The sequence below is a fragment of the Bubalus kerabau genome, chromosome 10, assembly GCF_029407905.1.
Source record: "Bubalus kerabau isolate K-KA32 ecotype Philippines breed swamp buffalo chromosome 10, PCC_UOA_SB_1v2, whole genome shotgun sequence".
Lineage (NCBI taxonomy): Eukaryota > Metazoa > Chordata > Mammalia > Artiodactyla > Bovidae > Bubalus > Bubalus kerabau.
This window is the reverse complement of record NC_073633.1, coordinates 41,982,465-42,009,071: the sequence shown is the minus strand read 5'-3', so window position 1 is coordinate 42,009,071 and position 26,607 is coordinate 41,982,465. Positions and strand designations below refer to the sequence as shown.

Here is a 26,607-nt window from a genome sequence, read left to right as displayed (position 1 = left end):
ACAAGACAGCAAGGGATGCAAAGACAATCGCCAACTATCCGTTCTTAATCTTCACTAGGTTAACTTTCATAATTAAATAAATGATGTGCGTGCGTGCTAAGTCGCTTCCGTCGTGCCTGACTCTGCGACCTTATGAACTGTAGCTTGCCAGGATCCTCTGTCCTTGGGATTTTACAGGCAAGAACACTGGAGTGGGTTGCCATGGTACTCACTATCTATAGTAAGCACTTACTCTGGACCAGAAACTATACCCTGGGCATTTTATCATGACTACAACCCTAAATTTGAAAGGTAAATTTCAAAATATATCTGAAATGCTTTTAGGTTTTAAGGCAAGAAGTTGCATTTATCTAAGATAGTAGCCCATCCCACCCCTTTCTTTCACCAAATACCATTCGTTAATGCAGGCTTCAGGAGCATTCTATTCCTAGGAATGATCCCTTTACCACAACTCAGGGTTAGCAAACTAGCAAGTCCCTAATACTTGCCTAAGTAGAATTTAAAGAACTAATTTTTATGGCAGAAATGGACAGCAATCAAATAGCCACCTTGCCTTGGATTAAGTATGTCAAGGTACCCAGGGCACTAAGTTTTCTCAAATCCTAAGCATGTGTTTTCTGGAAGGTGCATCCAACCCACTCAACTCACACAACAGCTGGAAACATAGCTCTGGCATCAAGAAGGACTAGCGCGAAGAGGCCTCCTGCCAGTCTCAGAGAACCGCAGTCGCCGTCGACTACCAAGGCCCACATCACCGCTTTTCAACTACAGAGGCTAGCTAGCCAAGAACCACGTGAAAAAATGCCTCAAGCAAAGCACTTCTGAGGAAGGGGAGACCGACAAATCACGTGCCGCCAGCGGGAACCCGCGGATCACTCGGCGGGATCCAGTCGCATTCGGTTACCGTGGCGACTACAGAACAAGCCGTCCGGCCCTCCCAGGCCGGCCCTCTTTCCCAGCAGCCGTCACGCCACCTCCAGGCACTTTCCCTGCAGCCTTAGCCGCGGCGTCGTGCCCAAAAAGAGGCAGAGCAGGCAGCATTTGCCAGGGACTCTGCCGCAGAAGCCTGGTGTGCTTTAAAACACACAAGGCAGCGCGCGGGTGGGCTCGAGAGATCTCTTGATCCACGTGTCTGCCCCTGCGACGCGAACTCTGGGAGAGTGGTCTTCCCTCAGAAGGAAGAGCGCTTTGGTTATTCACATTGTTCTGCCATCAGTAACTATTCTTTTCAGAACTCCTTCGCCTTCCCTGCTTCCATCGTCGCCAGAGGAGGCATGGCATCTCCAGAGTTCCGAAGGCAGAACAAAAATCTTCACAAGACACTACCACTTCCCACTCTCAACCCAGTTTGAAATAATCCCTAAATGTTCTATACTCCTCGCAAGCAGAATCCTTAACTTTGGTTGCTAGTACTCAGAGCGGTGTATTTCTATCCCAGACCCACCTACTGCTGAGGGCACAGAGCTTGACCATTTAACAGGGGCGGGAAGCCACACAGAGAACTGGCCAAAGGGTGCCCCACAGAGGGGAAAAGAAAATATCACCTGCTCTTCCCACCTGTTTTCCCCGCCCTCATTTCTGCACTTACGAACCACCGGTCCTTTGTTTACCAAGTTCCCAGTCCTATACAGCTCACTTCCTCGACCTCCTTCTTTATTAAACTCGCGGTCTTGCTTCAAACAACTTGTCAGGAAATTACATGCTAGACGAAAGGTTTATACAGGTGTCAATATGCTGCACACAGCTCCTTAGAAAAGCGAGGTCAGCACCGTTTCCTTCGGAGTTTTGGAACGCCGAGACCTGAGCTCTAAAAGGCAAAGCGCACAAGCACGGCTCTCGACCTAAAGCCCCACGACTGGCTGGAAGGCGTCACGCGGATCGTACCATGCGGTGCAGCACCCCACACACGCGAGGGCAGGGCTGCGCCATGGGCGCTTCTCACCCCGCCCGCCTCGTGGCCGCTCTGGCTGGCGTCGATGTTCCGAGTTCGCCGCGCGACGCGGAAGTGAGGCCGGGGACGCGCGCGAGGTGACATGCGCAGCCTCGCTCAGAAGACCATAGGCGCGCGCCAAAGGCGGCCCCGCGCAAGGCCCGGCCTGGCCGGGGCGTGCGAAGATCGCTCAGTGGAACGCTCCTCACACCGTAAAAAATACACAAGAGCTTCAAACTCTCGGAAAACTCCAATCCGGCCAGTACTAAGGAGACGCCCTCCACCCGGGCCCGAGAGTTACCGTGCGGGGCGTGGCCGGCCTCACCCGGAGTCCTTCACATCCCGCTGGGGGCGGGTTATTCTGTTCGGTTCGCACACCGTGTGTCCGCTCCAGCTGAAGAGCCTGCGCGCGCATAGGACGTACACGTCATCGCGCACGCGCTCCTACCCGCTCAGAGCCCGTCGCGCAAGCGCAAAAGAAGGCGCGAGCAGCACCTCCCTCGCCCCTCCCCCAACGCCAGGAGGCCAAACGGCCCGGGAGCTGCGACAAGACCCTTGGGACCCGCCCCTGGAGCTGAAGCGGCTGCCTTTCCGGGTACCACCAACCGAGAAAAGCCTACTGAAGCTTCCAGAATCAAGAATGGCGAGGCAGGAGGGAGGCATCCCAATTCCCTCAGCCTCGCACACGAAGCCTTCGTGAAAACTGTGAAACCTTTGCCCGCGGGCTTTCTCATCTGTGCCTGCCACCTTTTCCCTTGGGCTCCTCGCTGGCCCCGCCCCTGCTGCGCCCAGCCCCACCCACGTGAGATTCCGCAGCCTCCAAGGCTTTACTAGCCCGTCAAAAGAATCTGAGATCTTCCTCCCCAATGTGCTGTGGTCTTGGAGAGGACCACGACGTCGGGAAACCTTGAAGAAAAGATCCTGTGAGACGAGTGATCAATTTAGCAACATCCACGACCGAAGACCACTAGTAAAGTAGGGAGGAGTCCGAAAACCTCAGTGCCAAGTGAGGGGAAGAAGAATTGCTACTAGCTCACCTCATAGAAAGATGTCGATAAAAAACAGTAAAACGTGAAAATGAGAATTTTGCACCATAGAGCGTATTATCCAAGGTTAATGCCCTGATCCTGCGTTTTTAATTTTTGTTTGTTCGAGATATTTAAGCTATGAGGCACAAACAAAAAAGTATGTTTCAAGCAACTGCTGAATTAACTTGATGGTATGATATTTCTCCCAACCAAATATCAAAAATATCTTCTTCCCTACCCCTTGCCTATCCCCCTTACAAGCCATTCTTTCTTCTCTGCTAACATCCAGTAAAAAGACAGTCGTTTAAAGTGGGAGAAAAGAGGCAAAAGAGAAGTAGGAAGTAAGAGAGCATAAACTGTGGTCCATGTTTCCACTTTCTTGTCACTCTCTTAGAAGAATTGGCAAATAGTGAGAACCTATTACCAGCTAGGTGACTTAATATAAAACGCTGTGAAGGAGAAAGAGGAGATTACAAGAGAAGAGTCAAGAGGAAGAGGCTTATCCAACAAGACTTATTAATCTGTGCTGGACTCCAGGCATATTAGGAAGGGTCTTCTTTCTCTTCCTTCTGCTCTTCCTGAGGAGAAACTGCTGAAATCAGTATGGAATGGAAAACCTGCAGGCTAACGTTGACGACTTCTTAAGTTGCTCTGAAGCCCCCCACTCAAGCACTCTCAACCACAGCATTACCAGTGCAACAAAAGAATAATATGCAAGATCCTAGGCAAAACTGAAAAATAAGTTTTCCACACCTTCCTCCTCTTCCCTGACCCCAAGAACCTCTTTCCTGGAAGCCACCTTTTCGGAATCTCCCACCTCATCCAAGAATGCCTTCCTCTCAAAGTCTAAGGTTTCCTCTTACAAAATTTGCATTTTCTGAAGCAAAAATAAAATTTGTGTTGACTTATTATTTAAGCATCTAATCCTAAAGTCTAAATGAACGATGACTGGTTAAAAACCTTGTCTAGCCAGAGATGCATCCCCAAAAGAACAAGTTAACATTGGAGAATCTGTGAGGGCACCTTGGTGGTGAGGGAGAATGGAGTTTTCTTTTGCTTCTCTCTCCCTACACCAAGAAAACATTATGAAATGCCAGGCACTTAAAAAAATTCAAGATTCAGCACTGGATCTCCTGGTGGGAGAGGTAAACTACTTGTATTTTTTCAGAGTGGAATCTGCCTAACCTATAAAGAGCTAGAGATGTACTATCAAGAATCTGAGAACTTATAAAATGTTTTTATATGTAATCTAAAAATAACATTGCCACACCATTTTAGTGGCCTATTTTTGATTTAACATCATTCTCTCTCTCTCTCTTTAGTCACTATGTCGTGTCCGACTCTTGTAACTCCATGGACTGTAGCCTGCCAGACTCCTCTGTCCATGAGATCCTCCAGGCAAGAATACTGGAGTGGGTTGCCATTTCCTTCTCCAGAAGATCTTCCCAACTCAGGGATCAAACCCAGGTCTCCTGCACTGCAGGCAGATTCTTTAGCAAATGAGCTACAATTCTTCAAGTAACCTCTGTGTTTACATTCAGTGTTTAATGCAGTGTTTCTCAGACTGGGATCCTTGGGTGTATTCTTTGCATATATAAGAATGACTTCCTTTAAAAGCCTTATATAATCCAACTTTTTAAAATTCCAAACTAACTGCAAGAATTGATGCTTTTGAGTTTCACAGGCAGACCTCAGTGGTTCAGTTGAAGAACACTCAGTGACTATGTCTCTGCCCAGTTCTGGAATATTCTAGGAGTTTCCACATGACATCGGTTTGCTGGTGGATTCTGTTTAAGTTGAATCCACTTAAATCATTGGGACCGAGTGGTTGAATCACTGGGGCTGAGCTTCAAGTGCCAGGAGATCCTGCTCCTTTCTATTGGAATTCTCTCATTTCAGTTAGAGAAATGAGCTCTAAACTCACTTTATTCATCCAGCCTGAGACAAAAGCTTTCCCTTGGATTTCCTTTGCTGGGCTTTCAGAGAGATTTTACTAAATATTAGGGGGGTGGGGATAGAGAATGCATGCTAAATTTGGCTTAAAAGTACAGTTTTGAACCAAGATTCTTTATAAACACATAAACCCTATCCATTTACATGAACATTTTTCCTACTCAACAAATATTTGAGTGCTTTGTATATGCTGAAGAGAGAAGACAGGCAACTGATGTACTGTTAAGATGTCTGCACTAGAACTACAAAGAGTTGGCACAACTTAAACAGAATCCACCAGCAAGACAAACTATACTCCTTATCCAGTTTATTCAGATCCCACCTTCCCAGTTCCAATTTCTACTGAAGACATACCTCCCTCAAATGACTAAAAGAGAAAATGATGACACTTCAGATGAGACCAGCACCACTCCTCATAACTCCTGGGTTGCTATCCCGTTTATACTCTCTTGTTCAGTTGCTGAGTCGCATCCAACTCTTTGCGATCCCATGGACTGCACCACGCCAGGCTTCCCTATCCTTCACCATCTCCCAGAGTTTGCTCAAACTCATTTCCATTGAATCAGTGATGTCATCCAACCATCACATCCTCTCTTGTCCCCTCTTCTCCTATCCTCAATCCTTCCCAGGAGCAAGGTCTTTTCCAAGGTCTATTCTTGCCTCGAGAACCCCATGAACAGTACAATATCTTAATTCAATACAATAAAGGCTATTCTTAGAATATGAGCTACATACAGACTAGGTCACAAAAGCGGCTTGTTTTTGTTTTTTAACCAAAAACAACAACAACAACAACTTTTAGTAGCCACGTTTCACTAAAAACTTATGTGCTAGGCAGAAAAAAAAGAAGGGATCATATCAGCTTATATACAACTCCATCTTGGCCTACTATTTATTATTGCAACTAAAACCAACTCATATAGATAAAGTACAACTGGCTCAACATGTATAACTTAAAAGTGGCAGGTCTTAAAAGTGGCAGGACTCCTGCCCTGAAGCAGCTCTAATAATCTATCCAATGAATAGCTTTAAAGTTTCTTAATCAGGGACTTCCCTGGTGGTCCAGTGGTTAAGACTTTGCCTTCCAATGCAGGGGGTGCAGGTTCAATCCCCAGTCAGGGAGCTAAGATCCCACATGCCTCACAGCCAAAACCAAAACAGAAAGTAGAACCAATATTGTAACAAATTCCATAAATACTTTTTAAAAATGGTCCACACCAAAAAAACTCTTAAAAAAATAACTTTCTTAATCAGTATAGTAATATGATTAAAAGCATATTTTAGAAAATATCTCTTAATATCTATTAATAAAAGTAAGAATGGAAAAGAGAAACAAATGTGGTGGAATGTTATCAAAGTTCATGAACAAACACCATTTCCTCTTGCTGCCCCATATCTTAAGCCTGCACAATCATATTTCTTACCCTTTGCCTAAGATCTTCTCAGATGCCTCAAACCTAACTTACTTATCCTTCATGCCTAGATTTAAATCTCCTTCTTCAAGAAACTTTCCTTAATCATCAGTATCAGATGTCTCCCTATTTTGTGCTCTCACACTACCATGTATTTCTTACAACACCTGCCACAACTGTAATTATTTTTTAAATTATGCATTAATGAATGTTTTGCCCACTAGACTGTTTTTTATTCTAGCGCCTAGCACAATCCCTGGAACAGACCAGACACATATTTGTTGAACAAATGAATATGAAACTATAGGTCCCAGTTTTCTAGGCAAGTCTAAATATCAAATATTGAATTACTGTGTAAAAATTTGGGATTTGGAAAACAGGATCATACTACTTTATACCATATTCACATTAATAGTAACAAACAAACATCCTACTTTGGCCAACATTTTCCAAAAGTGTCCAGTTTTAGTTGTAGTACCACGGAGTCTTAAATTAATTTCTCCTGAGAGGAATGGATAAATATTATTGACAGGGCAGATGCTTCAAGAGGTAAGAACAGTTTTGAAGGAAAATCCAACTAGTTGTTGACTGCCTTTGCATGCGTGACTTTTAACTGACTATTACCTGGGAAATCAACAAAGGCAAGCAGATTCTTTGCATTGGGAAAAATTCTGTGATTCCATAATTTATCATCTGGTAACAAAAGCAACAAGTCATAACAGAGACTGCCATCTGCATATACCAAAAAATCAGTAAATATCTTCAAGATGAAAGGATAACACTGAATTTGTTTTAGTAATATTTAAAGAGGGAGATGTCAGAAATCAGTAAAATAAATGAAGTTCAGAAAGCTAGTTTCAGAAGGATTACAAAGCAAAAACAGAATAGGTCTAAAAGAAAAGTAAACAATAAATATTTTCAATGTAGTATTGAGCCCTCAGAAGAAACATCTTATCCAGGAAAGCATAAGAAGAAGGACAGGAAAAAGTTTATAGCCTAGAGCACCAAAGGGATTTAAAACACACATGGGAGCATACAAAAACAAAAACTAGAACTACTGGCCAAAGAAGATGACTGAGAGTAAACTGCAAGACTGGAATCAAGCAAAAATCAAGAAATCTGTAACAGAAAAATACACTGAAAATTTGTCTGCAAATGCATAAGAAAGAAATCATGCTTAATTTGCACGAAGGGCACACTGCCTCATGGAAATGAGCTATGGTGATCAACATAGTGGTTCCAAGACTACTGCTGCTGCTGCTGCTAAGTCACTTCAGTCGTGTTCGACTGTGTGTAACCCCACAGACGGCAGCCCACCAGGCTCCCCCGTCCCTGGGATTCTCCAGGCAAGAACACTGGAGTGGGTTGCCATTTCCTTCTCCAATGCATGAAACTGAAAAGTGAAAGGGAAGTCGCTCAGTCGTGTCCAACTCTTCGCGACCCCATGGACTGCAGCCTACCAGTCCCCTCCGTCCATGGGATTCTCCAGGCAAGAGTACTGGAGTGGGATGCCACTGCCTTCTCCGTCCGAGACTACTAGTACACCACAAAACAGTAAAATTTCCCCAAAAGATTTAAATGACTATCACAAGGTGAGCAGATTTTTTATCTTACAGAGTATACCACCTACTATTAACCATTCTTTCTTAAAGAATGGACTTTTTTTATTTATTTTTTTGGGGGGGCCACTCCTCATGGCTTGTGGGATCTTAGTTTCCCAACCAGTGATTAAACCTGGGCCTCCTGTAATGGAAGTGCAGAGTCCTAACCACTGGACCGCCAGGGAATTCCCAAAATAATGGGTATTTTAAGACCAAAAATCAAGGAGACCATATCTCATGAGGAATAATAGTCATTTATTTTTAATACATTTAGATAGAAGAAAAATGTACTCCACTGTCCTTATTTCATGATATAACACTGAAAATTTGCAGCAGGTGTTTAGAAATGACTGCTAGCCATATACCAGGCTCCCTGGATAGCTAAGATTTGGTCTTCTGGAGACAGCCTGGGACAGGGCAATAAATCACCTTGCCAAGAAGTCAAGAGTCAGCCTTTCCTCATCAGAAACAGTGGAAGGGAAGAGGATGTTAGAGCCAGGAGACACCCCAATCCACACTAAAGGACAGGCACATGATTAGGAGGCTACTCTGAGTATATGTGTTAGTGGAGCGCAGAGAGTATTACTGAAAACAAGATACCTTTACCACTGTGGCAAGATCCTACACCCTTGATAGAGGTATGTGAGAACAATGCAGTGAAACCAAGCACCAAGGTCAGATTGAGTGAGCCACCCACTCAATCAATGCATACTTAAGAAGCACTGTGGGATACATAGTGGCTCATGGTAACAAAAGAAGAGGTAGGTCAAGCTATGCTTCAAGCATATCAGAGGGAAACACAGTTCAGTTGCTCAGTCGTGTCCGACTCTCTGCAACCCCATGGATCACAGCATGCCAGGCCTCCCTGTCCATCACCAACTCCCGGAGTCCACCCAAACTCATGTCCATTGAGTCGGTGATGCCATCCAACCATCGCATCCTCTGTCATCCCCTTCTCCTCCTGCCCTCAATCTTTCCCAGCATCAGGGTGTTTTCAAATGAGTCAGTTCTTCGCATCAGGTGACCAAAGGATTGGAGTTTCAGCTTCAACATTAGTCCTTCCAATGAACACCCTGGACTGATCTCCTTTAGGAATGGACTGGCTGGATCTCCTTGCAGTCCAAGGGACTCTCAAGAGTCTTCTCCAACACCACAGTTCAAAAGCAGCAATTCTTCAGCGCTCAGCTTTCTTCACAGTCCAACTCTCACATCTGTACATGACTACTGGAAAAGCCATAGCCTTGGCTAGATGGACCTTTGTCAGCAAAGTAATGTCTCTGCTTTTTAATATGCTGTCTAGTTGGTCATAACTTTCCTTCCAAGGAGTAAGTGTCTTTTAATTTCATGGCTGCAGTCACCATCTGTGACTTTGGAGCCCCAAAAAAATAAAGTCTGACACTGTTTCCCCATCTATCTGCCATGAAGTGATGTAACTAGATGCCATGATCTTAGTGTTCTGAATGCTGAGCTTTAAGCCAACTCTTTCGCTCTCCTCTTTCACTTTCATTAAGAGGATCTTTAGTTCTTCACTTTCTGCCATAAGGGTGGTGTCATCTGCATATCTGAGGTTATTGATATTTCTCCCAGCAATCTTGATTCCAGCTTGTGCTTCTTCCAGTCCAGCGTTTCTCATGATGTACTCTGCACAGAAGTTAAATAAGGGTGACAATATACAGCCTTGACGTACTCCTTTCCTATTTGAAACCAGTCTGTTGTTCCATGTCCAGTTCTAATTGTTGCTTCCTGACCTGTATATAGGTTTCTCAAGAGGCAGGTCAGGTGGTCTGGTATTCCCATCTCTTTCCGAGTTTTCCACAGTTTATTGTGATCCACACAGTCAAAAGGCTTTGGCACAGTCAATAAAAAAGAAATAGATGTTTTTCTGGAACTCTCTTGCTTTTTCGATGATCCAAGGGAAAAACAGTGGGGTTAAAAAAAAAAAAAAAAAACAAACTTGTTTATCTGAGAAGTAAATCTGAGATTTTAAATATAACTTTAAAACAAACATTGAAAAAGGATTGTATAATCTTTACCCTTACTAAAAATGTTAGCTATGATCTAACCACTGGAGGGCAGGGAATACCTATTAAATGAAAGGAAAAGGATGTATTGAAATACAGAATATAAAGATTATTCAAGCAAGCTGAATGCAGTACATTATCCAAATTATATATATATAGATTGTAGAGATTACACACAGAGCTGATATTTTTCATTCCAGATTATTTCCACCCAACAGTCTCTAAATAAGAATATAATCGGTTAAGAAATATGTGTTAAGCACCAACTATGTGCAAGGCACCGAACCAGGGATAGAAGAATGAAAAAAAATAAGTCCCCTGGAGTTCTAGATGAAAAGACAGGATAATAATATTGCAAAGTTATTTTTGGCAGTTTGGAAAAATCCTTCTAGGAACACCATAGGAATGCACACAGTCTAGGTATTCTAAAAGGTTACAAAGAAGAGAGGACTTTTGAGCTGGTTCCTGAAGGAAAAATAAAATTAATGGGAGAGAAAAGAAAAACAATGAAGGCAGTAGCTATATAGTCAGTAAAGAGAACTACAATAAACTATTTAGAATTTGGAGATAGGGATGTCTTTATAAAATAATGAAGATCAATGCAACAAGTACAATTAGTACCATGTAGACGTAACCTACCCTAAGAAATGGATTGGACACTGAGGAAATATTTATCCAGTCTATAACTCCATGATGCTCATGATTCACTCATTCAAACATTTAGATCCCTACTCTGTACTGCCAAACATTTATCAGGGGTGTACAAAAGAAAAACTAGAGAAGCACAGAGAATGAAGAAACTGTCACTGAAGTATCACGGAAGACTTAGCGTTAAATAAAGGATGTCCAGAAGCTGACAAAGCAAAGGAGGAAAGGTATCCTAATTAGAAAAGAGTTTGTGCAAAGGTACCTGACATAAAATAGAATTCATTAACTCCTCCAGTCAAACATTTTTTTGTGTATTTACCACACACAGATCACAAAAACAAGACGTGATTTCTGCTCTTAAGAGCTTGCAATCAATTATCAGATAGATAATCAATAATGACAGCAAAAAATAAAGCTATTGTTTTATGCCTTTCTGTCCAGGGAGAAAAGAGAAGCACAAATGAAGGATAGCTAAATCAGACTAAATCAAAGCTATGCTTTTTCCAGTAGTCATGTATGGATGTGAGAGTTAGACAGTAAAGAAGGCTGAGTGCAGAAGAATTATGCTTTCGAACTGTGGTGCTGGAGAAGACCCTTGAGAGTTCTCTGGACTGCAAGGAGATCAAACCAGTCAATACTAAAGGAAATCAGTCCTGAATATTTCATTGGAAGGACTGATGTTAAAGCTGAAACTCCAATACTTTGGCCACCTGATGCGAAGAACTACTTATTGGAAAAGACCCTAATACTGGGAAAGGTTGAGGGCAGGAGAGAAGGGGCCGACAGAGGATGAGATGGCTGGATGACATCATCAACTCAATGGGCACTGAGTTTGAACAAACTCAGGGAGATAGTTAAAGCAGGGAAACCTGGCATGCTGCAGTCCATGGGGTTGCAAAGAGTCGGACATGACTGAGCGACTGAACAACAACAAAATCAGATGACAGAGGTTGGAAAAGAACTCCCAGAAAAAGTGAAGAATGACTAGAAATTAACAAGGTATGAAAGAGCAGCAGGCATAGTGGGTACAGAAGAATAGCACTTCAGACAGAAAGCAGCCTGTGTAAAGCCAGAAGAGAGAACACATTTCAGGGGGCACAAGTACTGTAATATGGCTACAATTAAAAAAGTCTGTGGGCCATATTTCATATAACCTAGCAAATAAGAGGTGGAAATTCATCTTATAAGAAAGAAAAGACAAAAATGTACAATGTGGGATTCTACCTGTTGCTATTCAATGTTAAAATACTATACTAAAGAAACTGAGAACCTAAAAAATGTCATTCAAGGGATTATAAGAAGATATATGAAATACTCAAATTCACATGTTTTAAGAAAACTACTTCTGGCCACTGGTTAAGACCACGTGGAAGATGACAAGACTAGAAGCTAATCAGACTTCTCTCTATATATACCTACATACTTGCTCACATCAGAAACTCAATTCTTGACACTTGCCTCTTCTTTACCTGCCCAAAGGTCTAGCCAATCACCAAAGTTTCCTGTTGTTTCAACATCCCTGACTTACTGACCATGATATGATCTCAAAAAGCACCACATAACTGCCCTTACTAGAACTTACCACAGTTCTAATTTTTATACTTAATTGTATAATTATTTCATTGTCTTATTTCTTCCCCTATCCCACCACCCCCACAAACTGACTAAATTAGAAATTGTATCCTTTTTAACCTCAACATTGTACCCTCAGTTTCAATTACAGTGCCTAGCACTTTTGAGTGTGTGTTAGTCACCCAGTCATGTCTGACTCTTTGCCACCCCATGGACTGTAGCCAGCCAGGCTCCCCTGTCCATGGAATTCTCCAGGCAAGATTACTGCCGTGAGCTGCAATTTCCTTCTCCAGGGGATCTTCCCAACCCAAGGATTGAACTCGGGTCTCCTGCATTGCAAGTGGATGCTCCTACCATCTGAGCTACTAGGCAAGCCTAGTTGTTCAGTTCAGTTCAGTTCAGTCACTCAGTCGTGTCCGACTCTTTGCGACCCCATGAATCGCAGCACGCCAGGCCTCCCTGTCCATCACTAACTCCCGGAGTTCACCCAGACTCACATCCATCTAGTCAGTGATGCCATCCAGCCATCTCATCCTCTGTCGACCCCTTCTCCTCCTGCCCCCAACCCCTCCCAGCATCAGAGTCTTTTCCAGTGAGTCAACTCTTCGCATGAGGTGGCCAAAGTACTGGAGTTTCAGCTTTAGTATCATTCCTTCCAAAGAAATCCCAGGGCTGATCTCCTTCAGAATGGACTGGTTGGATCTCCTTGCAGTCCAAGGGACTCTCAAGAGTCTTCTCCAACACCACAGTTCAAAAGCATCAATTCTTCGGCGCTCAGCCTTCTTCACAGTCCAACTCTCACATCCATACATGACCACAGGAAAAACCATAGCCTTGACTAGATGAACCTTTGTTGGCAAAGTAATGTCTCTGCTTTTGAATATGCTTTCTAGGTTGGTCATAACTTGTCTTCCAAGGAGTAAGTGTCTTTTAATTTCATGGCTGCAGTCACCATCTGTAGTGATTTTGGAGCCCAGAAAAATAAAGTCTGACACTGTTTCCAATGTTTCCCCATCTATTTCCCATGAAATGGTGGGACCAGATGCCATGATCTTCATTTTCTGAATGTTGAGCTTTAAGCCAACTTTTTCACTCTCCACTTTCACTTTCATCAAGAGGCTTTTGAGTTCTTCTTAACTTTCTGCCATAAGGGTGGTAGAGGCACTCAATTTAAAACACTTTAAATCCACACATTTCATTCCACCTCCGCTACTGCCATCCTAAATAACAACAGCTCTTCCCTGAACCACTGCAATGGCTTCTTTTTTTCGACAGACTGATCTCTAGGCGCTCATTCTAGCTCTTCCCTAGTCTATTCTCCACACAGCAGCAAGCGGCACTTTCTAAACATATATCGGTTCATGCCAACTCTGCCATTTATGATCTTCCATTAGCTTTTCATTTCACTCAGAATAAAATCCAAACTCCTTAATATGACCTACAGATCTTTGCATTCACGTTAGTCTCCCCACGGAGAAGGCGATGGCACCCCACTTCAGGACTCTTGCCTGGAAAATCCCATAGACAGAGGAGCCTGGTAGGCTGTAGTCCATGGGGTCGCTAAGAGTCGGACACGACTGAGCGACTTCACTTTGACTTTTCACTTTCCTGCACTGGAGAAGGAAATGGCAACCCACTCCAGTGTTCTTGCCTGGAGAATCCCAGGGACGGGGGAGCCTGATGGGCTGCCATCTATGCGGTCGCACAGAGTTGGACACGACTGAAGCGACTTAGCAGTAGCAGCAGTCTCCACATAATGTACTATACTCCAGACACAACAACCTTCCGTTCATCAAATGCTCCTAACCCTAACCCTTTCTGAGGCCTTTGCATCACCTTTTCTTTTTGCCTGAAATGCTTCTAGTCCTCACAAACCCTCAGTCAACATTTATTCATCTTTCAAGTCTGTGTAAATGCCACTATCTCAATGCTATCCCTACTGCCAACTCTAAATTCTCTCAAAATATCCTGTTCTGTTACTTCATAACACTTATCAATCAATATGTGTGATCACTTACTTGTGACCATATAATGTCTATTTCCTCCACAAATAATAAAAGCTAACATTTACTGAGCATTTTACGTATATTAACTCATTTAATCCCAGTAACCAATGACGCAAGAATTCTCTCAACTTCAAAGATGAAACTGAGGTACAGAGAGGTTAAGTAATTTGCTCTAGGTCATAAAGCAGTAAGGAGTCAAAATTTGAACCCAAAGTTCACACTTTTAAATTGCTATACTACTGAATAACCTTTAAGAGAACAGAGTAACTGTGTTTGCTTTGTATATCATTATATACTTAGGCCTGGTGCTAAATATAAATCAGGCATTCACATATTTGCAGAATCAATGGATTAATAAACAAGAGACAGATGATTGGATTTGGAGGCATATTTGAAAGGGATAAGAATAAAGTGGGATAGAGGCAATGACAACAGCATCGATTTTGGACATGTCGAATTAAACATAGCTCAGGAACATGGCAATGGCACCCCACTCCAGTACTCTTGCCTGGAAAATCCCATGGATGGAGGAGCCTGGTAGGCTGCAGTCCATGGGGTCTCTAAGAGTCGGACACGACTGAGCGACTTCACTTTCACTTTTCACTTTCATGCACTGGAGAAGGAAATGGCAACCCACTCCAGTGTTCTTGCCTGGAGAATCCCAGGGACGGGAAGCCTGGTGGGCTGCCGTCTGTGGGGTCGCACAGAGTCGGACACGACTGAAGCGACTTAGCAGCAGCAGCAGCAGGAACATCTTAGATCTCAACTTCTTAATTACAAGACCACAGACTTTTAAGAAGTTCATGAAGGAATACTGTAAGACAGTATGCAAAACCCTAAGACAGCATGCAAGACTTCAGCATTTCTAATGGATCACATAAGGCAGTCTAATGGTTTTGCAATGCTGCTCAGAGCACCACAAATTACAATAACGCAATAATGACGACAGCTTTTCAGGCACTACATTTATCCCTATGTGTTATATTTTATATTACCAGTGCATACCCTAAGTCAAAACAAGAGGATAAAACTGAGCTTCAAATATTATACTTTTAAGATACAATGAAGTCTAGATAATTTTGTTATCAAACTAGATTGACAAAGCATTAGGTTGATTATGCAATGATACTACAGCTGTGCTGAAAGAATACAAAATACATCAATAGAACCAGAATAAGCAGTCATTACCGTATTTCCAACTCATGGGAAAACACAATCAGAAAAATTAGAAAACTTAAAAAGAGGATCTCTTCACAGCTGATTTTCTTCACAAAAATAAAAATGAGGATGGAACCAAAATAAGCTTGTGAGTGGCTCATTTGTTAGCCACAAGGAAAGCTTTTTCAATGGTGAGTTAATTAAATCAACTTATAACTATACCAAAGAAATGTGTCTAGAGAAAATAAATTTGAGATTATAAACCTTTTGGAAAAAATAGTAGTTCAAGGAGCTGAAGACATTTGATTTTAACATCAACAAAAAACTATTTCATTCATTAATTAAAAAACAACCATACAATACCAAGGCAAATGATTTTGAGTCCTTTCCTTGGCTCTTGATGAGTCAGATAATTAGCCTGTGTGAATAATCTGAATATAGACAAGAATATTTTCAAAGAAACTTCCCAAACACTAATTTAGTGCAACCTGAAGAGAAACAGATTTAAGGGACTAGATCTGATAGAGTGCCTGATGAACTATGGACTGAGGTTCGTGATATTGTATAGGAGACAGGGATCAAGACCATCCCCATGGAAAAGAAATGCAAAAAAGCAAAATGGCTGTCTGGGGAGGCCTTACAAATAGCTGTGAAAAGAAGAGAAGCGAAAAACAAAGGAGAAAAGGAAAGATATAAGCATCTGAATGCAGAGTTCCAAAGAATAGGAAGAAGAGATAAGAAAGCCCTCCTCAGCGATCAATGCAAAGAAATAGAGGAAAACAAAAGAATGGGAAACACGAGAGATCTCTTCAAGAAAATCAGAGATACCAAAGGGAACATTTCATGCAAAGATGGGCTCGATAAAGGACAGAAATGGTATGGACCTAACAGAAGCAGAAGATATTAAGAAGAGGTGGCAAGAATACACAGAAGAACTGTACAAAACAAGAGCTTCACAACCAATATAATGACGATGGTGTGATCACCCACCTAGAGCCAGACATCCTGGAATAGGAAGTCAAGTCGGCCTTAGAAAATATCACTACAAACAAAGCTAGTGGAGGTGATGGAATTCCAGTGGAGCTATTTCAAATCCTGGAAGATGCTGCTGCGAAAGTGCTGCACTCAATATGCCAGCAAATTTGGGAAACTCAGCAGTGGCCACAGGACTGGAAAAGGTCAGCTTTTCATTCCAATCCCAAAGAAAGGCAATGCCAAAGAATGCTCAGACTACCGCACAATTGCACTCATCTCACACACTAGTAAAGTAATGCTCAAAATTCTCCAAGCCAAGCTTCAGCAATACGTGAACCGTGAACTTCCAGATGTTCAAGCTGGTTTTAGAAAAGGCAGAGGAACCAAGATCAAATTGCCAACATCCGCTGGATCATGGAAAAATCAAGAGAGTTCCAGAAAAACATCTATTTCTGCCTTATTGACTATGCCAAAGCCTTTGACTCTGTGGATCACGAGTCATAAACTGTGGAAAATTCTGAAAGAGATGGGAATACCAGACCACCTGACCTGCCTCTTGAGAAACCTATATGCAGGTCAGGAAGCAACAATTAGAACTGGACATGGAAAAACAGACTGGTTTCAAATAGGAAAGGAGTATGTCGAGGCTGTATATTGTCACCCTGCTTATTTAACTTCTATGCAGAGTACATCATGAGAAACGCTGGACTGGAAGAAGCACAAGCTGGAATCAAGACTGCTGTGAGAAATATCAATAACCTCAGATATGCAGATGACACCCCTCTTATGACAGAAATGAAGAGGACCTAAAAAGCCTCTTAATGAAAGTGAATGAGGAGAGTGAAAAGGTTGGCTTTAAGTTCAACATTCACAAAACTAAGATCATGGCATCTGGTCCCATCACTTCATGCCAAATAGATGGGGAAACAGTGGAAACAGTGTCAGACTTTATTTTGGGGGGTTCCAAAATCACTGCAGATGGTGACTGCAGCCATGAAATTAAAAGACACTTACTCCTTGCTGCTGCTGCTAAGTCGCTTCAGTCGTGTCCGACTCTGTGCGACCCCACAGACGGCAGCACACCAGGCTTCCCGTCCCTGGGATTCTCCAGGCAAGAACACTGGAGTGGGTTGCCATTTCCTTCTCCAGTGCATGAAAGTGAAAAGTGAAAGTGAAGTCGTTCAGTCGTGTCCGTGTCCGACTCTTAGAGACCCCATGGAGTGCAGCCTACCAGGCTCCTCCATCCATGGGATTTTCTAGGCAAAAGTACTGGAGTGGGGTGCCATTGCCTTCTCCGACTTACTCCTTGGAAGGAAAATTATGACCAAACTAGACAGCATATTGAAAAGCAGAGACATTACTTTGCCAACAAAGGTCCGTCTAGTCAAGGCTATGGTTTTTCCACTAGTCATGTATGGATGTGAGAGTTGGACTGTGAAGAAAGCTGAGCACCAAAGAATTGCTGCTTTTGAACTGTGGTGTTGGAGAAGACTCTTGAGAGTCCCTTGGACTGCAAGGAGATCCAACCAGTCCATTCTGAAGGAGATCAGCCCTGGGATTTCTTTGGAAGGAATGATGCTAAAGCTGAAACTCCAGTACTTTGGCCACCTCGTGCGAAGAGTTGACTCATTGGAAAAGACTCTGATGCTGGGAGGGATTGGGGGCAGGAGGAAAAGAGGACAACAGAGGATGAGATGGCTGGATGGCATCACCGACTCAATGGACGTGAGTCTGAGAGTTGGTGATGGACAGGGAGGCCTGGCGTGCTGTGATTCATGGGGTCCCAAAGAGTCGGACATGACTGAGCGACTGAACGGAACTGAAGTAGAATCCGCTAGGATGCATTACAACCAATAGGGTAAAAATACACGTGGGCAGAAAAGGGCTTAATTGGACAAATTTACAAAGTTTATGAAAATTTAGGAAGTTTAAAGCCTACAGTTATTCACTGCATTATTCATCAGAAGGCACTTTGCAGAAAATAACTGAATATCTTATTTTATTCAACTAGTAGTGTCAGTGATTAACTTCCCTCTCATGGATTTACTATCCTTGATTTCATGAATTTTTGTCAGAAATAGAAGATGAATATCCTGATTTGCCCTACCACTAAGTAGCAGGCTTAGCAGTGGTAACATTTTACTGTAATTTTCTGAGCTAAAATTTTTGTGAATGAGAAGAACTGCCCTAAACAACTATTATTGAACAGTGAATAGCCTTGTAAATTAGCTTTTCCTACAGACCCGATAGAGGCTTCCCAGGTGGTGCAGTGGTAAAGAATCTGCTTGCAATTAGGAGACACAAGAGATGTGGGTTCAATCCCTGGGTCGGGAAGATCCCCTAGAGAAGGAAATGGCAACCCACTCTGGTTTTCTTGCTTGGGAAAGCCCATGGACAGAGGAACCTGGCGGGATACAGTCCATGGGATCACAGAGTCATACATGACTGAACAACTATACATGCACACACACACAGACTTGATAATGCAAGTTCCTCAAATAATTTAAAAAAACAGAACTTTCATATGACCCAGCAATTCCACTCCTGGGAATATATCCAAAAAAAAAAAAAAAACACACTAATTCAAAAAGATAACATGCACCCCCATGTTCACAGCAGCATTATTAACAATTGCCAAAATATGGAATGAATGGATAAAGAAGATGTGATATATCTTCACACAAACACACACATACATACATGCTGAAAAAGTTATACACACACACATACACACAATACTACTCAGCCATAAAAAAAGAATGAAACTTTGCCATTTAAAACAATATTGATGGACTTTGGAGAGGATTATGCTAAGTAAATCAGACACAGAAAGACAAATACTTATATTCACTTATATGCGGAATCTAACAAATAAAACTAGTGAATATAACAACAACAACAACAAAAAAAACAGTCTCACAGATACAGAGCACAAACTAGTGCTTATCTATGTGAAGGAATAAAGTAGGAGTTGAGAATTAAGAGGTATAAACTACTATGTATAAAATAATTAAACTAGAAGGATATATGGTATGGCACAGGGAATAAAGTCAATATTTTATGATAACTATAAATGGAATATAAAGATTTTCTCACTTCTCTCTTTTCACTGTAATCTGTATCTCCACACAGCCAGAAGTGATTGCCATTCACTTGCCTTTCTACTGAAGCTTCCAGATCATGATCACCCTCCTTCATGGCCCCACATTCAAGATATATCTTCTCCTCATCACTAGCATCTTCTGATCCCTTAGTCATACCTTCCTCCTTCACTGAAAATGTAGGAGCCCAGTTCCAAGTAATCTTCTCTACTAAGTTTCCTATTACAATTTTGGGAGATCTCAGTGTCCATGAAGATTACCCATCCAATTAATGTCCACTAGAATGCACAGACCTCTTCAGTTCCGAGGATTCTTAGCTCAACTCTATATTAACCATCTATTTTCGGCTCTTTATTCTGAATCACACCATCATTTGAAACAGCTCTCCCTCGATTACTCCAAGAGCTCACAAAAATCTTACTCAGACTTTACTTACTCTATTTAATTTACTTACTTTACAGAAACCTCTTGTCCCTCAAATCCTGATTCCTCCAACCCAGAGCCTATGGTTGGACGTTTAAATATCTCAGCAGCAACTTCAGATTTGTACCCATTCTCTGAACCTGACCACAACACCACAGTTCCAGGTCCACAACCTCTTGGTTCTTCCCCTTTGCCTCTCTCTATCCTCTTCTTCCCTGCCTCCTTTATCACCTGCCATTTACTCTTCCACCAACTGTGAGGGGGATTCCACCCTTAGCCCCCTACTGAAACTGCTTTTAAGGTCACCATGACTTCTTAGTCACCAAATGAGTATATTTCCTGTCTTTTTTTTTTTTTTTTATACCAATGTACTGTATTTGACACTGTTACTGTCTCCCTCCTGAATTTTTCTACTCATTAACATGCTGGCCAGCACACAGCATACACTCAAATTTATTTGAATAAATGCATAAGGGTACAAAAGGAAACATCATCATGCACTTCTCTAGAGAGAATGAGTATGAGTCAGTAGCCCATGAAACATTCATGCTAATTAACCAAAACTCAAGGACCAAATTAGACTAAGCAGCATGTATCAGTAATGGAACAATTAGTTCAATTACATGATTTTCTCCAGTCGTCCTCAACACCATAAATCATCAACAGAAAACTAGGACTGATGATAAGCAAGGGCAAAGTAATGAAAATTCTAAAAGAATCTAGAGTGCTAAGAAAAGCACTTTTTTTTTTTACAAAAAAAAACTTTTGTATTTTTTTTTTTACTAAGTACCATATGATAAACTCACTATACATGATTTTAAAAAGGACTATGCCTATGTGTCATGAGGACACATGGAAAAGAAAAGAGCTAAACATTCATCAGTCTGCAGCACTAAAGTATTAAAAATTCATAAATAAACTTGAAGTTTAATTTTTCAAAAGTTATGAGAAGTGAACTAGCTGAAAATACACATGAGAATGTAGAATTACTGCCATCTCAAGCCAAACTTAAACTACAGAAAATTCACTTTGTTTCTAAGCAGATCTCTTCCCACACATTTTCCCTTAATTATTCCCACTGTCAGCATTTTAAATGATTTCAGGTGCTAATGTCAGCAGCAGTACTTAATAAAATGCATGCCTGATTTATATTTGGAAAGGTTTCTTTACAAGATAAAGACACAGGAACCAAACATTATGGTCCAAACACACCAGAATCCTCTATACCTTCTTGCTATCTGGAGTATTTTGATATAGTAAACTATATAGTCTATACAAAGCAAATGGCTTTCTCCAACACTTGACTACTAACAATAGGCTACAGATTTGTACAGCATTTTAAGTTCCTAAAGCATTTTAACATATATTCATTTCATTTTTAACTCACACCAAGTCTATGAAACAGGCAAGGTAAGCATTTATGCTCTTTTACATCATGTAAAACCTAAGCTGTTCTCATTATAAATCCCATAGCTAAAAGCGACGATCAGGTACCATAGCCTACAAATTTTCTCCTCTCTCTCCTACTCCTTTGTCCTCAACCATTCTTATCTCCTTCCTATTCATCATAAAGGAAAATGTATTTCTTCTTTCTAAAACTAATCCCCACTGAAACTCTTAAGACTAAAACCCCCAACCTCCTGTAGAATCTTCAGTTAACTCCTTTTTCTCACCCACAATATCTGCCTTTCCTCTAACTCCATCTCCTCATTCTATAAATATGTTCAAGTCTTCCCTTCTTAAAAAAAAAATCTTTTTTCTCTCAACTCTATTTGTCCCACAAGCTATGACCCACTTTCCCTCATCCTTTCACTGATAAACATTTAGAGTCTACAACTGAAGGCACCTGTACTACACTTTCATCACTCCACTAAAACGTTTCTTATTAAAGGTCACCAATGAATTCCTAGTGGCCAAACTCAATAACCACTCTTCAGTTCTTATCCTTCAGTTTTTGGCCTTTAACCTAAGGTATTTGACACCACTGACCACTTCACCCTTCCTAAAACTTGCTTCACCCCTGGGCTCTACTGTGTTCCCCTCTCCTTATTCTTCTACCATTGACTTCCTTCTTAATCTCCTTTACTTAATTCTCATCTTTTGCAAATTACCTACATGTTGATCCTCTGCAGCATTCCCCCTCTCCTTTTATCTCTTCAGCTAAACATACTTTGTGAGGTCTCTTCCGTTCCCAAGCCCTAAGGAACGAACCATATGCCTATGATTTCCTAAACTCTATGGTCTCTACACACTCTTTGTTTTCGACCCTGATGCTGGGAAAGATTGAAGGCGGGAGGAGAAGGGGACGACAGAGGATGAGATGGTTGGATGGTATCACCAACACAATGGACATGAGTTTGAGTAAACTGCAGGAGTTGGTGATGAATAGGGAGGCCTGGCATGCTGCAGTCCATTGAGTCGCCAAGAGTCTGACATGACTGAGCAACTCAGCTGAACTGAACTGCTCCTTTGAAGGAAAGCTATGACAAACCTAGACAGAGTATCAAAAAGCAGGAACATCACTTTGCCAATAAAAGTCCTAGTGAAAGTGAAAGCCACTCAGTCGTGTCCAACTCTTTGTGACCCCGTAGACTCTATAGTCCATGGAATTCTCTAGGCCAGAATACAGGAGTGGGTAGCCTTTCCCTTCTCCAGGGGATCTTCCCAACTCAGGGATCAAACCCAGGTCTCCCGCATTGCAGGTGGATTCTTTACCAATTGAGCCACAAGAGAAAGCTATGGTTTTTCCACTAGTCATGTACAGACATGAGTTGGACCATAAAGAAGGCTGAGCACCTAATAATTGATGCTTTTGAATTGTGATGCTGGAGAAAACTATTGGGAGTCCCTTGGACTGCAAGGAGATCAAACAGGTGAATCCTAAAGGAAATCAACCCTGAATATTCATTAGAAGGACTGATGCTGAAACTTCAATACTTTGGCCCCTGATTCAAAGAGCCAATTCATTGGAAAAGACCCTGATGCTGGGAAAGATTGAGGGCAAAAGGAGAAGGTCTTCAGACAGGAGCTTTCCCGGGCAGTTTGGGGGATAAAGGGATAGCAAGGAGACATTAGGACTGAAGAGAAGGGATATAGAGGAACAATAATGAAAATGAAGTCAGAGAGTTTAATGGGGGAGGAGGATTCTTAATGTCCACCAAAGTCCCTAAGTATCTCCACTCATCTTTGCTGAGTATGCCAAAACCTAAGGTCTAACTGTTGTCTGATTCTGAGCCACTTCTATAGCTAATCACATAGGCAATTAAGGAAGCCAAGGCAAGACAACCACAGCATAACCACTATACAACTGCTCACTCCTGGGAGGAAGGTGAGCACAGACAGGGGAGTTGGAGATTTGGGGGCAGTAGGAGATCAGGGCTCAGTTTTGGGCAGGTCAAGTTTGAAATCCTGTTAGATATCTAACAGTTGGGTAGACAACTGAATATGAGTGTATATTTCAGAGAAAAGGCAAAAGCTAGAGGTATAAATTTGGGAGTCATCAGTGTAAGAGATTCGGAGAAGGCGATGGCACCCCACTCCAGTGTTCTTGCCTGGAAAATCCCATGGATGGAGGAGCCTGGTGGGCTGCCGTCTATGGGGTCGCACAGAGATGGACACGACTGCAGCGACTTAGCAGCAGCAGCAGTGTAAGAGACTAAATGAGACCAGGAAATAAAGTTAGGGTTTTTGGCTGTGCCACAGGGCTTATAGTATTCAGTTTCCTGACTGAATCCATGCTATGGCAATAAAAGCCTGGAATCCTAAAGCCACCATGGAACTCCCACAAAGATTTTTTTTTTTAAGGGAATGACCAAGATATGAGCCCTGGAGCATTCTAACACCGAGAGGAAGATTAGGAGGAACTAGGAAACACCAAGGAGGACAGACCCTGCTATAGGAAGAGAACTAGGAGAATGTGATGTCCTAGAAGCAAATGGAAAAATGGTTTCAAGAACAGGGAAGTAATCAACTGTGGCAAAACTGCTGACAGATCATGTGAAATGAGGAATGACCACTAGACTAACAATGTGGAGACAGACGGTCACAAGGTATAATTCTAGAGGACTAATGGGTCAAAAACCTAATTAAATTCAAGAAAAAAAAATGATAGGAGATTAACTGTAGGTATGGAGACAAATGAAAATGAAAGTGTTAGTCTCTCAGGCTTGGCCTCTATGTGATCCCATGAGAGTTTCACTCTAAACAAGCATTCATTTAGTCAGTGAATGATGAATGAATGCATCCCTAATCCTGTCAAGTGTGCAGAAAATTAGCATACTTTGCCTATGGAAATATTTATAAAGCAGTATAATCTCTTTGGAAAAGACCCACTACCCACTCCAATTGGTTTTTTAAATGCATAAGATATACAGATAGATAGATAGGTATCTCTAGAAAGGAATTCACCAAAATGTTAAAGCACTGGTTATCACAGCATTGCAAGATTACAGCTGACTTTAATTATCATCTATATAATATTTCTGTATTCTTCATATGTTCTAAAATGAACATATGTAGCTTTTATAATCAATAGCTTTTAAATGTTCATAGCCTCTGCCTCAGAAAGATGTATCTTAAGTATTGCTTTTAGGGAAACAACCTGAAATTTAGAAAAGGTTTTATGCACTAAAATTTTTATCAGCAACCCTGTCTGAAACACTCTTTTTTTGGTCACACCACACAGCTTGCAGGATCTCAGTCCCCCTACCAGTGACTGAACCCAGGCCATGGCAGTGAAAGCCTGAACTCCTAACCACTAGACCACCAGGGAACTCTCTGATGAAGAATTTTTTTTTAAAAAGCGAATGTAGAAAATCTCATAAAAGCTAAATTGCATTTAATTATACATTTGATAAGCCACTTTTAGTGAAGCACTTCCCTGGTGGTATGGTGGATGGGAATCCACCTGCCAATGCAGGGGACATAGGTTTAATCTCTGGCCCAGGAAGATTCCACATGCCACAGAGTAACTAGGCCTATGAGCTGCAACTACTGAGGCTCACGCACCTAGAGCCTGAGCTCTGCAACAAGAGAAGCCACTGCGATGAGGAGCCAGTGGTGGCGGTGCAGCCGATGGGGCAGTGAAGCCTCTGCAATCACACCGAAACAAAGAGTAGCCCCTGCTCGCTGCAACTAGATAAAGTCTGCACACAACAACAAAGTAAAATAAATTTTTTTAAAAATCATTTTCAATGAAAGGAACAGTCCCTGAAATAAGACACAGCGTGTTTGCTTCTCCCTGGTTATGATACTTCTACATGGCAACCTTGTAGGAATAGGCTCTCCATGATCCCTAGGAGCAGATGGTCAAGTCCATGCTGCTCCTGGCCCCAAAGCTGAACAAGGACAACCTCACTGTGGAGCTGATGAAGCTCTTTGCACAGCTGCAGGCCAAGGACAAACAGGGCCCCATCAGCTGCAACACCATCTGCCTGGGCAAAATCAGCTCCTATTTCAATACCAGCACAAGACACAGAGGCCTCACCTCTGCCTCTAGGTGGCCACTAAGGACCTATTTGCATCATCTCAAGTCACATGTGTTTTGGGCTTCACTGCCACCCATAACTTTCACTCGATGAACAATTAAGCCCACAAGATCCTCCCTGCCTGTGCTCTGCAGCCTCACTGTGGGTTCTGAGAACTCCACGCAGGATGAGGCCTTCAAGGCCATTCAAAGCTGCCTGTCCAAACTGGAATCTGTGTCAGAGGACCCCACACAGCTGGCCAAAGTGGATTTCTCATGTAGCCAGCTGGGCAGGCTGGGCCATGACAGGAGTCGCGACACTCACTTCTATGCTGATCTACGCATACCCCATGGCTTAGCCAAGACCAACCTCCCCCAGAGACTTGTGCCTGAGGGACATCCTGCCCCAGACCCCACCCCATGCCTGCCATACCCACGACCTCAGGCCACTGGGAGACACAAAAGAGGAGGGCAAGGATACAGAAGAGGACAGCAGTGCTGGGAGGACGAAGCCTGGGGCGGCTTCAAGTAGGCGATCAAATGTGTGTCGACCAAGCAAGACTGCTACAGTACTGAGGGCCAAGACACCTGGGCTGGGCAGAGCAACAATCCAGCCACAGATCCCCAGAGTCAGACTGAAACAGTTGGGAAGCTGAGGGCTCATGGGAGCAAAGTTGGCAGGAGCACATCTCCCAGAGCTGTCCCTGAGGATGCACAGCTGGCCAGTGACTATAACTGGGGTAGACCAGAGCTTAGAGACAAAGGTGATCCCTTTGCTGCCCTGTCAGCACATCAAGAGCTGGTGCCCAGCCAAGACCAGACTCTTGGTATTGATGACAACTGGGAGGACCTAGAGACTGAGAGCTGATAGGCGAAGACTGAGTTAGCCTAGAAGAATCACAAGGAATATCAGCAGGAGGTGGAGGCCAACCACACTGAGAAAAAGGTGGCCAAGGACCTTGTGAAGCTGGACTGAACCCCTGGGGTGGGCACTTCCCAGTTAGAGAGAGCAGGCCCCAGAGATGTACGTATTATACAAGCCATGTGAGCCAGGCTGGCCTGGTCAGGCACACCTCACATGTGTATAATCAGAGCCCCAGTAAATTCTATTTTAAGGACAGAAGGAGGGAGGGAGGAGTATATAACAAGGTTCCCAACCTCAAGGAACTTATTTTCTAATAGAGATATGAACTGAACACATGGTAAAAACTAAAGAACCACGGATAGCATAGATGAAGTATTAAATCAAGTGTAGACATTTAATACTGTAGGAGTTCAGAGACATGGAAAACAACAAAGACTGGCTAGAATCAAC

General features: G+C 42.5%; 1 protein-coding gene and 1 pseudogene across 23 annotated transcripts in view; one reads left to right on the top strand and one right to left on the bottom strand.

Moving 5' to 3' along the window:
* The window catches only part of MGA (MAX dimerization protein MGA), a 144,650-nt gene that overhangs the window by 98,007 nt on the left and 20,036 nt on the right, over positions 1–26,607 (bottom strand). For 3 of the 23 annotated variants that reach the window (XM_055537443.1, XM_055537444.1, XM_055537448.1), the window contains exon 1: positions 2,232–5,320. The exons of 2 other annotated variants lie outside the window; for them this stretch is intronic. The gene's annotated coding sequence lies outside the window, so the exon portion shown is untranslated. Of the gene's footprint in view, positions 1–1,884; positions 2,204–2,231; positions 5,324–26,607 lie in introns of those variants that run through there. 18 more of the 23 variants (XM_055537450.1, XM_055537445.1, XM_055537449.1 and 15 more) reach the window with 12 other exon arrangements.
* LOC129622090 (N-terminal kinase-like protein) lies at positions 2,034–26,268 on the top strand (annotated as a pseudogene).